This window comes from Aulostomus chinensis, chromosome 6 (assembly GCF_037954235.1).
Source record: "Aulostomus chinensis isolate RoL2024-O1b breed Wild chromosome 6, RoL_Achi_v1.0, whole genome shotgun sequence".
Taxonomy (NCBI): Eukaryota; Metazoa; Chordata; class Actinopteri; order Syngnathiformes; family Aulostomidae; genus Aulostomus; species Aulostomus chinensis.
Genome location: NC_141325.1, coordinates 8040954 through 8058777, shown reverse-complemented (window position 1 = coordinate 8058777; position 17824 = coordinate 8040954). Strand labels below are relative to the sequence as shown.

Genomic DNA, 17824 nt, shown 5'->3' with positions numbered 1-17824 from the left:
TCTTAGGATTTAATTATAATCGGTCCTTGACAAAGATTTATGCTGTTGTGATTTCACACATGCGATTTATGATTCTAATCTGTGTGCTCGTGCGTATGTGTGTGTGTGTGTGTGTGTGTGTGTGTGTGTGTGTGTGTGTGTGCGTGCGTGCGTGCTACACTTGCATGTGAGACAAGGAAGATTTGCTTACACAGTTTAACCCAAATTATTCATTAGAAACTTCAAACAATCAAACATGGCAGAACAACAACAAGAGTGAGTACGATGTTTTGTTTAGTTTTTAATGTTTCGTTTTTATTACTGTGTCATCATTGGGTCGTCATCCATTTTGGGATTACAGGATACCATAATATCATCGAAACATACAACATTTTTTCTCTTTTTAAAATATTTCAGCTCGTCAAAAAATAGGAAAAGGCTTGATGTCCCGAACTCTTTATTTTTCATGAGTTTCTACAACTGCTGGTGGTTTTGTGGAGTAAAATGAAGGCAGAATATCAGTAGAGTAAGAGGTGCCCTTTTTACTCGTTAAAAATCTGAGTTGCACTACAGGTAATAAGCAGTTTCATAACTAATCAGATGAGCAGCCTCTTCTACATTGACTGGCACCTGCGGTGAAACCATCATTGCTAGAGTTTCCTGGCAAGCCTGTCTAAGGCAGGCCGGCATCAAAAATCAATGAAGCTGCTCTTGTTCTATCTATGATGGAGATAATTTTATATTTAAACGTACTTCATTTGCGCTTTCAAGCAAAAACAGTGGATCGCTTTCTGTACTGATCTGTGCTTTGTATTTCAACCTGTGTTGAGCAGAAACCTTGCGTGTTGCAGAACGTTGACTCTGATTGATGATGGCTATTAGATTTTTAATCCCCTTAGGTTCAATACATTTTCCACAGCAACTCACTCCTGAAGATCTTGATGGCCGACCCTTGTCTGCGGGGAATACTTGTGCAATATCAATCAGCATCAGTCAATCAAATTTTATTTATAAACTCAAAATCAAGATTCGCCTCAAGGGTCATTAAAATCTGGTACAAGATGTGACATCCTCTGTGCCGCGACCATCGACCCGAGTGAGGGAAAACCTGCCAAAAAAAACCCAGCGAGAGCCACAGAGGATGGACGTACTCGCAATAGATGCCACAAGTACTGAGAAAACCAACAAAATCAATCCAGGGATGGCAATACACACAAAACTTGCACATTCAAATAATAACGATAAAGTAAAGTCACATTTCCTCTGACCACAGAATCCATTAGGACATACATTTGAACTTCCCACAAATCTGAGCATTCCCAGAAACCTATTTCAGCTTTAAATGATGAAATACTAGAAAGAAATAAACAAGTGAAAATGTCACTGCGTGTCCTTGAAACCACTCTTGCTCCTTTCTGCTGTCTCGCCTGCCATCAGTGATAATTACTGTAAATGAGTTTTAATCGCGGACCCTGAAGCCGGCCTGATGTTGGAGATTTAGAGTCAATATGCATGTAATGGCACTCTGTCTTTGTTCATCATTAATCAAGGTTATGTATGGAGGGGCAGACTGGAGGATCAGGAGAACACGTGTCAATTACCATCAAACAGGGGAACAGTGTTAATGAGGTTTGGACACAAAGCAAATCTTTCACCAAAAGAAAAGGTAACGTTGGTTGGAGACAGAAATAAAAAAACAAAACTGATGAAAGAACTGCTAATTGTATCAGGGGAATATCCGAGCTTTCCTGGTATTATTTGGCCAAGGCTGGTATTTTCATGAGAACTGACTGAGAGGTTTATCAGCCGAAGCGCCGTCACGTTTTCTTTGATGGTGAGGCGGCATCTGTGTGAGATAGCATCACTTAAGGAACAATCAAGAGGAGCAGCATCAGCCGTTGGCTAAAGGTAAACTGTATCACAACATCATTTATATATAAATAGTCATCTGTGCACAATTTCTAGTAAAAATGTGTTGAGGAGAAAGTAAAAACCAGCTCAGGAAAAGATCATGAATGCATCATTTCAAAATAACCTTTTTTTCTAAGATGGGAAATACTATATAATTCCTATTAATTGCATTACAATTTATCAACACACTGTACAGTTATTCACATTATACAGTATTCAGCAATGCTTACAAGCAAAAAAAACAACAGCATATTTTTCCCAGATGATTCTGTAACTAATGTTCCTCAGCAATTCCTGTACACTTAACACATGAAATTTGATTAACTCACAGCAACAAAACAAATTTGGGTTTGGATTAACTTAATTTGATTACATTTTAAACCAGGTTAATGCACAGATTTGGGCTTTGATAGCCCTTAAGTAGCTAAAGTAACCAGTTGCTCGAGGTAGTCTGCACAGCTCAGATGGCTGAGGGGCCATTTAATCCGATAATTCTCCGCAAAGTAACCGAGAGCAACATGTGAAACGCCTCAATGTCCTGCCAGCAAGTGTTTGTTTATGAATGGGTAGATGTGAATGTAGATGTCCATCATTAGTGCTCGCCAGTATAATCATTATTGAGCGCAGAGAACACTGAACCAGTAAAACTCAACATGTTGCTAATGGGTGACCGCTAACGTCTGGTGTGATTGCTGGCTCCTTCCTGCCGAGATATGAATCGTGACAAGGTGACAAAACCTGACAACGTGGCATCTTTCTTTCTCTCAAAAAAAAGCTTTGTATAACTTTAGAAGTCAGACTGTTTTGCTTATGGACTCGATTATCATTATAATCCTCTTTTATTTGTGAGTTTAATCATTATTTGATACACAACAATGAGGCGAACAAGCTGGCATATTCTAACTGGACAGGAGACATTATGCCCTGACATAGTTGCAATTTAATCTCCTTTAAGCCGGGCCCTCTAATTTACATTGTCTATTATATGCCACTAACGACTCTGACCTTCTCCGCTATTAAACACCAAGCCAGAAGAAGGGGGGGGGGGGGGTTACAGGGTTGAAGGCATGGCATTGTGAAGGGGGGGTGTCATCCTTTGAAAAAAGTCAGCGAGAGAGAGAGAAGGACAGGATGACAAAGAGAAGAAGTAGACAAGATTTTTAGGGCTCTGGCATTCACTAAAGTCATAAATCTGTGGTTTATGGTGAAATGACGGCAGATAATGTAAGTAAAGGTCAGCGCAGCATGTCAGCCAATAATAGATCAAGGCGACTGATGATTGTGGTCCCACTCTGCTTGAGAGGAATCCTGTGCGTTCTTTTATACATCTTTTTTTCCCATTATTATTATTTTCTTGCTTTCTGAATGTTCTTTCTTTTTTTTTCGTCTTTATCTTTGATGTACAGGGTTTTAGAACCCTGAAAATCTCATGCTCTTTAACAACGCAGCAACAGCCACCTGGGATGAACGCCGCAGTGAATCGGCATGGATAAATTGTTATTGACAGCCACTAGACAGCATGTGTCAACATTGTGTTTCACAGTCAACATCATATCACCGTGGGAGCTGGTGCATAAAAATTTCAAATTTTCAATTGGCTGCTGTAAAGAAAAGTAATGATTGGATAATTATTCAGTCATTATAGATCCTTGTTGTGCATCCAGATTTCTTGTCACGGGTTTGGAGTCTTTTGACATCTTTTTCTTTCTTTCTTTTTTTTTTTTAAATCTGAATAATCCCAAGTATGAAGAACCTGCATCTTAAAGCTCGTATTGGAGTTGGTTATTCGATAAACGACATTCAGAGAAAATGATACACGAGGTGCGGTGAACACGTACTGGACATATCACTGGGTAAGTCTGTAAATTGTGAGATAAATTAAATATCTTATTGATTTTTCCATACGATGTTATTGCTTCTTGGACCACCGAGCACTATAACAGGCCTTCACGCTCACATTTTATGTCACATTCACATGTTGTCAGATTTCATTGCTTTCAAGGCTCCGAGAGGTCAAGAATAATATGAGCCGGACCGGGGGCAGACGCCAGAGAAGAGAGTGCATGAGTGGTGCGCCGCAGACGAACGAAGAGGACTTTTAATTGAGACTGTGATCGACACAGAAGGACAAATGTAGAAAAAGCAGGAGGAGATTACATTGGTTTAAATCCAAATGAAATTACATGGGGGATTAGACAAATGTAAGATTCTATAGAGATAAAATCAGGCTTCAAGTGCTGTGGACACAGAGCTGTCGGGCTCTCAGCTTGGTTGTTAGGACTTGTACAACTTTAAAGACAAAATCATGGGAACTGATCTACATTTTAATTTTCCTCACAAAGTTCATTTTATCAAGAGCATTAATCAACAACTGACTATCGGAAGGGGACATTAATAGAATGGAGTACTTGAATCAGCTTTCTTAGTGTTGAATAAGAGATAGTCACAATAGATTTGATGTACTAATTTGTGTACATGATACAAATTTTCCTTTTTTTTCGTGACACTCAGCACAACTTTTGAGGAAATGATTCTCAGTTGGAAGTCTGTTTCTGTCCGTGCCACATCCCTGGTTCAACGTCACGTGGAGGGTGATTGTTTAAAGACCAATGGTCTGACATAGGGGGCCGGTTTAAGAGGTTGGACCTGACAAACTCATTGACTGATTGATTGAGTATTGTTAACATGCTGCCTTTCTGCAACCGAATCAATGATGTTTCCAAACCTTAGTCAGTCAAAATAACAATTCCGCATGGCATAAATTCAGGCAAAATCAGGCCAACTAAACAGAACATGCAGGGGGCTTGTGTATTTGGAAGATTTCTGCCCTTTTATTGCAAAACAAAAAGTCGGTGGTTTTGGGAAAAAAAAAAACCATTTACCTCAAAGTGAACTAGCTCCATTTCCTCCTCAACTCCAGTCAAACTTTCTAAACTTCCAGTTAACCTGAGTTGAATCAAACTCATTCATAAACCAACAAATACAAAGGCATAACAGTGAAAATAACAAATGGCCTCAAATGCAGTTGGGAAATGTGACATACTGGCAAACACACAACTTCAGGGATGTGCAACATCACACACAAATACATACACAAATGCGTACGATGGCGAAGGTGCATCTTTCAGTAAACGGATTTTCCCCTTCAATGACAAATTTTGCCAGGTCTTGAAATTTAACCTCAAAGAAAATCCCACAAATTTTAGGGCAATCGACAAATTCAAGCATTTTTGGCTGCAAACAATTCACAGAAAAACCCCTGGAGGGACTAAAGTCAATGTGTACCGACACAAAGAAAAGATTTCCAGTGGAAAACGTCTTTTTAAAAAGCTGTTGACGGTAAATGACAATAAAATATAATTCTCTCAAGTACCAACAGCAGCCAGTGGCACTGTGTTTTTGAACCAAGAATGACACTTCCTGCGTAGACATTTACATGAAGTTAACCAGTTCGTGTGTACGTCTGCGTGCTTGCTTGTAAAAAGTCCTCCTAACAACCAGAATCCACATCTTTGAAGCAAGATTATGCTGTATGTACTCTAAATGAGATCTCCGACCTGTCAGTTTTGATATAAAACAGTTTTTAGTCCACACTGCTCTCGAGTCCCACAAGGCTCTGTATTGATCCGCTGGCATGCACCTTTACTTCCTTGAGCATGGATAGTAGCAGAGGCCCTCGCACAGAACAGAAGAAGATTGACTGCAGATTTAGCGTGCGACTGAATATTCGCTACCTTTACCGTTTTTGTTTTTTTTTTTCAAACGCGGGCATGAATCGGGATTAGCAAAATCAAATGAGAATTTTAGGCCCAACTCACAATCTAAGCAATCCAATAATGCCTGAGCGAAGCGCACGGGTGTAAAACTTCTCTCATTAGCCATTCACAGGCATGTCTTATCATGTATAACCAGACAAGCCGCTTGTTGACTCAACCTCGCCTTCCTCAGAGGCAACATTTTGAAGAGAAAATTATCATTTTGATGGGAATGATGTCTCGGTATGCTGCTGAAGCCACTCTGTCAGCTCCAGCTGATAAAGACTTTAAAACACTCAGGCGCCATCTCTCCCGAGATCAAATTGGGATGCAGTGATAAAAATCATGAAAAGCTTTTTATTTATTTGTTACATTATTTTTCATAATGTATTTAGCAGCAAAACAGCTATTCCATAGTGCCGATTGAAATTATGGATTTGACTTTTACACTTGAATATGCCATGAAATGAAATTTATTTAGCTAAATTAAATTCTTTGCCGAAAACTCTTTTTCTTTTTTCTAAGAAAGTTAGTGTCCCAATACTTCTGGACGCATGAACAGTAATAGAACAACTATCTTTGCTTGCACAGGTAAACTACAGTTTGGTTTATTAGGAATCAGGGACATCCAGCTCTCATCAGAACATTTTGTTTTCTTTTTAAAAGTTGAGCAAAGTTCTCAAACAGAGGCAAGTGTTTGGTACACTTTAATGATATTTCTAATGTTTAATGGCCACATTTGAGATTGCGTTGACATTTCAAACATCCTGGGAAACTAACTGGCGATCATTTCCTCTAATAATCAGTAAACAGAATGTCAAAACACAGACAGCATATTGATTTTGTTTTCTGCTGATGGTAAGTGCTTACATTGTTATCCTTTTAAATCACCACAAACATGAAATCTTGAGACTACTACTCCTTTTTTTTATGTCCTTAACTTACTTCTTTTCACTTTCTTTCCTATTGTTCCACTCTGAATGTCTCATCCTCGACTGAGTCAGTGAGCTGAGATGGAACAACCTCATATCTCAAGCCGTTCTCATACCCTCTGGGTTTTACCTCAGTCTTGCCTGTCTTAATATGCTGCGCTGCTTATCTCTCCCCTATATGTGATATGAATCCATGTGGGCTCGTGCAGACGGGTGACAAATGAGAGGAGAAACAACGATTGCAGATGTTTGTACACAAGTGTACCAAACAATTAACAGCCAATGTTGCTTTTGTGGGTCGTCTAAAAACGCTTATCACTCCAGGGCCATCTTGATTTTTAGATTAAGATGTCAAGAAAGAAAAGCTCCAAGTGACTTTGAAAGAGAATTCATAGTTGGGGCACATGCCAGGAGCTTCAGTCACAGATATACTCAAGTGTTCCAATAGGATCAGTGACTGAAGTGATGTCTGCATTTAAAGGCATAAGTTGATTGTCTAAAACCAGTCAGACGGAGCACATTTGATGCCAGGGTGCTTGTGCATTGGTGCGAAACGTGAGGGGCAACGCTTCCTCAGGTGACTAATGTTAATGCAAGACGTGAATAGTCTGTCAACAATTACATAGTTCATAAAGCCCCCATAACATAGATGGATGAACATTAAAGCGTTCAGTGGTGCAAAAGCCGTAGACGCTGGTCTACGGGGACGTGGTCATGCATGGCATAAACCCAGACAATGCCTGAATGCTTGACCTGTACATTCAGAGGGTCCAGTGCTCTGCTATACTGTGGGGGTATGGCTTTTATGGTTTGGGTCCACTGGTCCCTTAGAGGGACTGTAAATCAATACAAAGTTGTTTTGAGCAACCATCTTCATCCGATGGTTCTATGCTGACGGGAGTGGTCTCTTCCAGCAGGACAATGACCCCACACACAGGGCAAAGAGGGGTCACTGAACAGTTTGATGAGTAGCATCCAGAGCACTTGTAAAAGTCATACAGTTGAACTCCTGCGGTTTCCTTACAGGGAACAATAAAGAAGTGAACATTCTACATTCTTTAAAGTTGTTTTATGTCTGGAGTTCTTTTATAGAAGGACAGATAAAACTGAAAACACATGTCTTTGGAGCCTTAAACTGCACAGTATTGAGGCTCTCTGGAGAGCAAGAGGACCCCATTGTAGTATGCAGAGTTTAAATTAATGTCACAGAGAAAAAGGAAAATCTTGGTCCAACTTCTCTTTGAAACAAAGGACATGAATATGCATGAGAAAAGGAAATTCAATTTCAGCAGGAAAAGTTTTCGTCTTGCCTAAATCTCCACCTTTAATAGTAAAAGTGATAAAGTTGCATACTGCCTTAAAGGGATAGTGTAGGATTTTAACAGCTCTTTTTACATAGATTGAAATATAACATGTTTATCACCTGAAAGTAAGAATAGTATTTTTTTTCCCTTTCTTAGAGCCTTAGAGCTGTTTCCGCAGAAGCCAAGTATTGACAAACCAGTGCAAACGCATGAAGTTTCCTCCTACTTGCTTCCTTATTTCTTTTTCATACAATTCAGAAAATAACAAGGTTCAGGAATTCATCAATTTCTGCAGCCAGCAGAGACTGCAAGAATTAAATGTCCACAATCAAGAAACCACAAAACATTCTGGTAATGGTGGTGAAGGGCACTAGGATGCAGGATACTGGATTATATGCAAATATCTGATATGCTGAAAGTTTTATAACTGAATTTAATCTGTATTATAGTACATAATGGAACACATTTGTTCTTCTTTATTCACTTCGTCATTTCCAAAACATAATCAAAAGCCTATATATTAGATATTTACCACATTGTTTCCTCCTTATAAACAACAAATGATGAGCAAAGGTGAGGAGACTTTAGCAAAACTTCAGACGGATACAGATAGATTTGAAAAAGACGAATTTCTGATGATGCCAACGACGTGTTGCTATTTTCGTGCACCCAAAGAGAGAACCATTTCAAATGTTGCCCGTACGGCTTCAGTTGGGTTGAGATCTGGTGATGGTGAGGGCAATAAGACACAATCATTGATTCATACTCCTTACACGGTTCTGTACAGGATCCAACATGACCACTGGTCCGATGGCCTGGGGCCAGTAAAATTTTATACAGGGCTCATCAGTGGCCCAGAATCCATCCATCCATTTTCTGCCACTTATCCTGTTAAGGTTCACAGGGGGGCTGGAGCCTATTCCTGCAGATTTCAGGCGTGAGGCAGGGTTCACCCTGGACAGGTCACCAGTCCATCACAGGACCAACATATAGAGACAGACAACCATTCACACTCACAGTCACACCTACGGTCAATTTAGAGTATCAATCAGCCTCATCCCCTCTTGATGTCTTTGGACTGTGGGAGGAAGCTGGAGTACCAGGAGAACCCACACAGGAACAGGGAGAACATGCAGACTCCACACAGAAAGACCACGTGCCCATGCCAGGACTCGAACCCGGAACCTTCTTGCTGTGATGTGGCAGTGGTAACCACTGCACCATCGTGCCACCTCATCCATCCATCCATTCATTTTCTATATTGCTCATCCGTTAAGGGTCGCGGGGGGACTGGAGCCTATCCCAGCTGACATTTGGGCCATCAGGAGTAATAAGGGGTACAGTTTCTTGCTCTAGGATACTTTGACATGGTCACCAGGGAAAATGAGGATCGAACCAACGACCCCTCAGTTACTAGACGGCCACTCTATCTCTGAGCCATGCCGCCCCTGTGGCCCAGAATTTTAATTTAATTTCAATACCAAAGGTTTTGCCAAGAATATGAAAATAAATTAACACATAGAATTCTTTATTTAGTCAGATTCATTTTTTTGGCATTGGACACGTGAAAATACACAACAGCCAGTAAACTGTTCTGATGATCACTGCTGCAGCATCTGCACTCGTTAGGTTCTGGAGATAATTCATTCCGTTTTTCCCAGTAATTTGTCACCCGTCTCTAACTGCTGGGCTTGTACTGTACCTCCATGTCTTTGCCCAGATGCATCAGTGCTGCATGTGTGCATCAGTACTTGTGTATGCACAGAGTACAGTGTCTGGCATCAGTCTCTGTTGGAATCTCCTAGGGAGTATCTTCCCCCAGGTGTCACATAAAATGATAAATGGGCTCTGCACCGCTGAGACAACCACAATACCCCACAGCAATATATTTCCATAACTCCTCACTGCTTTGGAGGAATATATGCCATTTCTTGATAACATTGGGGCGCCATTATACCACATTATGGGAAAAACCTTTGGCTCCAAAGGTCTACAAAACTGACTGACCAAGTCTGGAACAGGATTTCTGATGTATCAGACACAGCAAACGATAACAGATAAGCGATGTCAGATATACTAATTTACCATACTGGGTACATCATACTTGGTCAGAACCAGGAGTTTACTACTCTTGGTCAGTTTATTCAGTACCAGTGTATTGCATTTTAGTCTGCAGTGTATGTTCATAAATTGTTTGCATCTGAAAACATCAGGGTTTTGAGGAGAAATGATTTGCAGGGAAATGAGATGTAATTCCACTCAGTTGTCATCTGAAGGAACGTGTTGATAATAATGGCAGCACAGATGAATCAGATGTCTGTCTCCGCGCGTTATCACTTCTTCAGCATCTCCTTTCCTTGGGACTTTGCATAAATCATATGATAAATTCAACATTCTTTGCCCTCACTATTAAAGATCTTGAACATTTGTCATTATTTACACCAAATCATTTGAACTTTCTATGGTAAGTGACAATACTTAGATTGAGACATTTTTGCAATTGTTTTTCTTTCACCTCCTTTCCATCCACCTCTCTGCCCAAGATGGTGAGCGTGTCAAAATCCAATGAAAAAGAACTGTTTTAATAGTGATATCACACAGTTACTGGTGAAGAAAATTAAAACTTTCAAAAAGAAGACCACTCATCCTCAGCAGTAACCATAAACACACTCCCCAGAAAAATTAGCGAGTCCCTTGAAAGCCTTGATTACTTCATATTTCTTTATCTTGGCTGTTTGGAAAGTGGCTGCAGCTGTAATCAATTTGCAGGTTGATGAAAACGTATCAAGAGGCCAAAGTGAAAGACGCTTTGCTGGTGCGACCGCATTACCTCACTGCAGAGGCAATATGCAACCTCATCGCTCACAGATGAAGATGATACGAGGTTAATTTATCATTGTCTGTTTGTCTGTCAGCAGGGTTACTCAATAAACTGCGGGGCCAATTTTCACCAAACACGACGGTGGGGCGGGCGTCTAGTCTGAGCAATGGAGGGATTAATCTATTGAGTTATGGCTCAGGTTGGTCACAGTGCAAGTGTTTACGTGACGTATGGCAACGTAAGAGTGTGTGTGTGTGTGTGTGTGTGTGTGTGTGTGTTCTTGAGGGCCACCAACATTCCTACAGGTAAATAAGTATATTTAACATGTCCTTGTTTGTGCTTTTGTACTCAGAGTTCAGAGAAAAGACAGAAAGAAAAAATAGATATAGAAAATAAAAAGAAAGAGGGGTGGCATGGCTCTGAGGTGGAGTGGCTGTCTAGCAACTGAACCATCGCTGGTTCAATCCTCATTTCCCCGGTGACCATGTCAAAGTATCCTTGAGCAAGACATCGAGCCCCTAATTGCTCCTGACGGCCCTTTGACGGACTGGTGACCCATCCAGGGTGAACCCCGCCTCTCGCCCAATGTCAACTGGGATAGGCTCCAGCCCCCCGCGACCCTTAACGGATAAACGGTATAGAAAATGGATGGATGGATAGAAAACAAAGAGGAACTGCACTCAGTTGTATGTTTCACAAGTGCACATGTCAAAAAATTACTCAGTGAAACAAAAAAATGCTGCTAAATCCCATGTTGTCTTCAAGCTGCTTCCACAAGCTAGGATGACTCAGTTATTGTTTACCTCTGAAAAGTCCCTTCCCAGCTATCTGTTATGAAAAGATACATTTTTTTTCTTTCTATCCATTTTCCTTAGAAATCTTCGATCAAATAATAGCCAGCGCTACCAGTCAATAACTTTGTTTTTACTTCTCTCATTTGCACTGAATAAGTAGAAAGTATAGACTGCTTCTTGGATCTTGCACCACTTCATCGGTAAATGCCACAGAGAGCACCTTCTCAAGCAGAACAACATTCTCCTGTATTACTATAAAACAAGATGGTTAATCTGCTTCAAATCCACCTCAAAAATCCGCCAATAGGAGATTGACATTACGAGATGTTACAATATTGCTGAAGCACTTATGAGAGATGAACACAATGGTTGCACAGATCTGTACATTCAAGCGAGATTTGAGTTGAGTTTTCGTGTTTTGCCACGGACTCAAAAGGCTGTTTAACTCTCCTTGTTTGTAGAGAACGGAAACAATAGGGCAACATGTGGAAAATTACATGAGGTGACAATTAAGAGGACAGTTGAAATATGCGTATAAAGTGAATAATTTCACCGTGAGTGAATAAATCTAAGGGAAGTTTAATAGTATTCCCTGTACAGTTATGTTATTTATTATAATTCACCTGCTTTAATGTCCTTTTACAAATTCTCATTTACAAAAAAAAACTTTTCAAAAGTCTCCTTAGCTGCAATGAAAAAGTATGCAAATTATATTTGCCAGAACCACCCTGGGAGATAACAACAGAAACATCTTTGTAGAGTAAGTTGGAGAAAGTAAGACCAGTAAAATAAAATAAGATAAAAGCCTAATGAAGATTTCTGCAAAGTCTTATTAAAACCCCAGTAGAGCCACTGTCAATCAGGATTGTAGTTAGTGTAAAAATAGAATTGAATAGAATAATACTTTATTGTGGAAATTAAGACTGCATTTCACCAAATATAAAAAAACAACAACATGTAAACAGACAAATAGATAGTAAGAAGTAAAGGTCGAAGTCCCGTTCTAACATAACAACGGTTCATATCTCGGGCTTCGGAACCGTCAGTCACTTTCTTGAGTTCATAACACGGTGTTTGGAGTAATGGAACTTCTTAAATAGAATTTTAGCAGCCACAGGGACTCGGTAGCCCTGCCTAACTCCTCGTCCACTCTGGATTTTGACACTTGCCAACAATTTCTTCCGGTCGTAGGCGCGACCCTAGACAGGGTATGCTTGTATGTGCGGTTTTAGGTGAAATAATTTGTAGAAAAGGGGTCGCAAAGTTTAATTAAAAGTCAAATGCCGGGACCAGCTCTGAATCTTTCTGCTCGTGCCTCAGTGAGGAGTATTAACAGATCATACATGTCACAAGCACAGATATGATCTGTAATTCCATACAAATAATTTTGTAAAAATGTTGAGGCATTCATCAGAAATTCTGCACCTCTCATTTTCTTCTCAGGTCAAAATGTTCTGCTCTTAGCCATTTTTTTTTCTCTTATAATTAAAATGGGGGGGAAAGCAATTTACTGCATGAAAACACACCAAAAAAAAAACAATTTCCACTATTATTTTTTTTATTTATTGATTTGTGAATGTTTACTTATAATTAAAATGATCATTTATTTCATATTTTGTGCCTTTGCGTTGCACTTTACTGCAATAAAGTTCACTTACAAATATTATAATAAAGTCCTCTGTGTCGAGGTCGGTTCAAATGGAGACGCTTCATCCTCACCTGAACAGGACCAAGAACAACACCCCCCCTTCCTCTCACTCGGGGAGAAGTTGCTCTAATGTCGCATCAGTCCAAGAACCATGAATACACGGACTGTAAAATTGAAGAGGGGTGCAGTCACATTTATTTCCCTGGGTTTCTTCTTCAGGCTTCAAGCGTCTGTGTCCCCCTGTAGTTAATTGCAGTTCTAAGCTGACATGAGGCCTTCGCTGTCTATTACGTTGCGCCTGGCTATGTCTGAATTGTCTGAGTAGATGTGAGTCACTCTTGGAGAGAAATTCAATTACCTCCCCTCTCTACCCAGTCATGGCCCTGCCCAGCCAAGCTGAAGTATGACTGATATCTGAAGGAAAGGAGAGGAGAGAGAAAGATGGAGGAAATGGAAATGTGTGTGTTTGAGAGTAAGGAAAGTGAAGATAGTCAAATAAGGACAGGCTGCAAGCGATGGATCGAGAAAATCAGACGACACGTGCAACAAATGCACATTTAAATGACAACATAATCTGACTTTCACCATACCAGCTATTTGTCCTTGATGGAGGTCTGAATGATATGGGCGTCACATCCCGGAAACATGATTATGGGAAGCTGTTTGGCTTTATGAGACATCAAATAAAATTCCAAACAAATGGATCTTCTTCCTGTTCTCCGGGCCCCGGCCTCCTTAAATAATCTAATTTCTTAGCATGGAAATCGTTTTCTTGATTGAATTTCGAATACTAATTTTAATAGTTGTCTTAATATAAACATCAATTACTGAAAAAATATAATTTACGACATAGGGAAAATTGAAATTGACTCCATAATTTCACTTGCTTTTTTTCCCCCCACAGGCAGGCATGTCTGAATGTAATAACAGAGAGATTTTATTTTTATTTTCAAAGCATTTTTTTTTTTTGTCCGTTAGTGTCTGGAGATAAGAGAGGAAAAGAGAAGTCATCACAATATCCAAGCTTATACCCACACACACATATAAAAGATAACATCTAATGCGCACAAGTGGCAACATATTGATGCAAAGGGCCTGCACATATCATACCACATTTCCATCCTTTCCCATGATTGTGTGACTCAATTTCCTCCATTGAAGTTCAAGAGGAACAAGAGAGCATTGTGATAGAGGAAGAAAAGATATCTGAGAGATGATAAAAGTACAACCAAGAGCACAGTGAGTCATCTTCAAATGACACTGGCATCCCCGAGGACCATTGAGATGAAAAGCATACATTTATGTCTGGAAATTAAAAGATAACCTGGTCCTCTTCACCGTATAGCTGTCAGGGGCAAATGACAGCGCACAGGGAGATCAAAATAAACCGCGGTCAGAACATTTCCTCTGTGTTTCATGTTTTCAGTGCAGCATTGTCGGGGCAAGCGCTTGCAAGTTACGAGAGCAGAATACTGATATATGATCAGTGTTTCTTGGTGCTGGCTGAGTAACCCTTCAACCAGCACCAGACACAGCCTCCTCATATCCTGTGTGGCCACTGACTTGGATGGTCCTGCTGCTTTTGATCTTGCAACATTATACAACAGGCAGAAAACCAGCTAAAACTCCTCAGTCCCTTTAACAAGACCCTTATTTGGGAAGATCTAAAGAACAAATCACGGGGGAGGAGAAAAATTATCCTAAAAACATAAAAATTTCATATAAATCTGTAGATTTTCACGATAATTTAGGAACACCCACATTAGATTAAATGGGTACCGATTCCCTCTATTAGCTGGGACAGTTTTTTCTTCTATGTACTTCTACATACTACATTATTCAGTTGCATTTGTATAAGACTGCAGAAGTGCTGAGTCACAGAGCTGCTGAATAAACCACACTTTGAGTGTGAGTTTTGCAGAGGCCTGTAAATAGTTAAAGCCGTAGTATGAAACATTTGTCTCCATCTATTGGCAGTGACAGTTGAAGACGACAAAGATCAGCCGGTGTGTTGGTGCGCCGACACCAACACACGTCCGACATGGTGGAGGAAACCTGAGCGCCCAGAGGAAACTAGCGATGATGTACTGATCCGTAAAAATGCAGAACTGTTCAATACACAACCCAAGGTTCAATACACACGTTAACAGCAATTCTCTTTTTGGTTCCGCAGGGTGTGTATCTGCTGAGTGTGCAGCACATAAATGGCTAGCCCATTAATGACAGCCACACACAGTATGTTTGTGTAATTTATTCATTTAATCTTAGGGTGAGTGACTCTACAGTTTTCTCTCATTTGCAGCAGATGTTTACTTTCCTGTGGTGTGCTACTCAAAGAGAAACTCTGACCACAACCCCCCTTCCCCCCCTCCCCCAAAAAATGCAAACCAAACCAATTACTGAACTGTTAAACCCCCATTCGGATATGGTGAGAACATGCAAGGTTAACGCAAAAAAGAACCTGGGTGAGACGGGACTTGACCCAGGACCTTGGTGTGAGCCAACACCGCTAGCCACCAAGCCAATGTTAGAGGCTCTGTCTTCACCTACAGTTTTTATATTTGTTCCTTTGGATACATTGTTTTGAGTGCCACAAAATCACCTCAGAATTACTTTTTTTATTACCAGAATTTGATTATTTTGGTTTTGTTACGTTTAGAAAATCTAGAGGAGCTGCGTGGCTTAGCCACATCATTCAGGTTAGCATAGGGCTAACCAGAAACAGCTAGCATGAGTCTCTGGCTCTGAGTCTCTAAACTTCATGAGTGTTGTGTGAGCTGATATGCAACTACGATGGACTATAACCTCAAAGTTAGGGGACGACAGGGAAGGGGCTCATCGATACAAACCAGTTCAAACCCCAAACAATCATAAACAGCAACTTTTCTCCTGGATGCACAGCAGGTAAGATGCAGCTAATCTATACCTCTACAGCTGAAAAATCACAACTTGACACGCACTCTGATGATAAGGTTTAGATAAGGTGGTATTGACAAGAAGGAGAGAAGTCATTACTGGTCGAATACACAACAGTTACATCTTGAGTGGCTGCCAAAGGGATGTCGCTTGATAGTTTTCCTCTTATTTCATAGCTCTTTAGGGGTGAATTTAGATAATCAAAATGGCAGACTGCCAACTTGTCAGAAGCTTGTCTTGGAGCAGCCTGTGCATTTTTATTCATAAGCATTCCCACTAAGTGCTTTTTGTTGTATGAAAAGGCTAAGCTGAGGTCCATTTTCACCCTGCTGAGAGAGCAGTTACTGGAATCAAAGCTATCACAGTTGTCACAATACCATTTTACTGTGTTTTACCATAGAATTCAACAACCATCACCGCTCCGTCAATAAGAGAGGACAGCACAAGGCTCACAATCAATGAAGTGATCCATGTGTTCAACCTCAAATGTTTATATAATTAATAGTTACCAATACTGCAAGAGCGAGGTAGGAGGAGGTAATTCAAGTTTTGATCCTTTTCTTATCTCCAAAGTTACAGCCAAGGTTTCTTGATACATAGTGTAAGATCCGGTGTTCAAACCCCGGCACATTTCCTTATCACTGAAACTCCACCAAGGATGGAGGTTTATTTGAATACAAGCACGCTGTGCTCATCTGACTGTTGTTGCAATTATAACTGTGCAAAGATATCAAATTATTTTGTCTGTTCATAATAGCAAGAACAGAGAGGTATTGCTGTGAGTACGACCTTCCGTCGCGGATGTTGCTGCGAGTGCCTCTCTGTTCGCTGTTATATCAGACACAAGTAGAAGAGGGAATCCAAGCGACAGGCTCAGGCTCTGGGTTAAGCTAACAGCAGCGATGAGTGGCCGCTTGCATCACGGTGCGTGACTATCACTCGCTGTGTCCACTTCACACACACTTGCTGTACGTTATGTTGCCGTACATCACTTGAAGACAGTACAGTGTATTTTTGATGCAGTCAAATGATGTTTGTTATATTAGGGTTACTTCCTGTTACCACAAGGCGGTGCTATGACTTAAAATCATCTGGTAGAAGTCTTCAGGTCAGGGTGCTCATAGAACTTGCTAAGTTTGGATGTTGCCAATGTGGAGTCCTGTTGCAATAGTTGGCCCCCTCACAACGGCTACACCCTTAGGAAACCCCCCCCCCCAAAAAAAAACAGTCGTCATGGTAACCCATAACAAAGTCCTCTAGTTGTTTCTGACCAGTGAGGGGTTGGATCTGGAATATACCAAAGTGTTAAAAAAAAGAAGCCATTTCCTCTTGTGCCCAGGTGTTGCTATGTCTAATCCACATCAGAAATTAAAGGGGGTCTTCCTTGGATTAGCCTCCCTCAATACTGTATGTGCATTAAGCTCCACCCATGTATTTCCAGCATTATGAAAATAAACTTGTGAGTGATATGTGACCCAGCATTAAGGCTGAGAGAATTTGTCTTGCCAGATTATTAAAGTCTGCTTCTGTCTATATTGATCGGTTCCGATGCCCTTGAGGGAGTCAGGCTGTTTAGTTGTGTGTCGGACACAGTGAGTCATAAACACAGCGACAGGATGTCAATGAGCCATAAACACTTCTATAAAAACTTTCCTGGTGCTGATGAAATTCTCTCACGTCACATAAACATAGAGGTAATTTGACAACAGCGGAAAAAGCATTAACATGTAATGGTTTAACATAAGAACAACGCTACACAACGAC

At 40.5% G+C, this 17824-nt stretch overlaps 1 protein-coding gene across 2 annotated transcripts in view; it reads right to left on the bottom strand.

Annotated features, from left to right (window-relative positions):
• Positions 1-336: 336 nt before the first annotated feature.
• stpg2 (sperm-tail PG-rich repeat containing 2) overlaps positions 337-17824 on the bottom strand; it is a 145424-nt gene continuing 127936 nt past the window's right edge. For both annotated transcript variants that reach the window (XR_015116450.1, XM_086206243.1), the window contains one exon: positions 337-1825. The gene's annotated coding sequence lies outside the window, so the exon portion shown is untranslated. The remainder of the gene's footprint in view (positions 1826-17824) is intronic.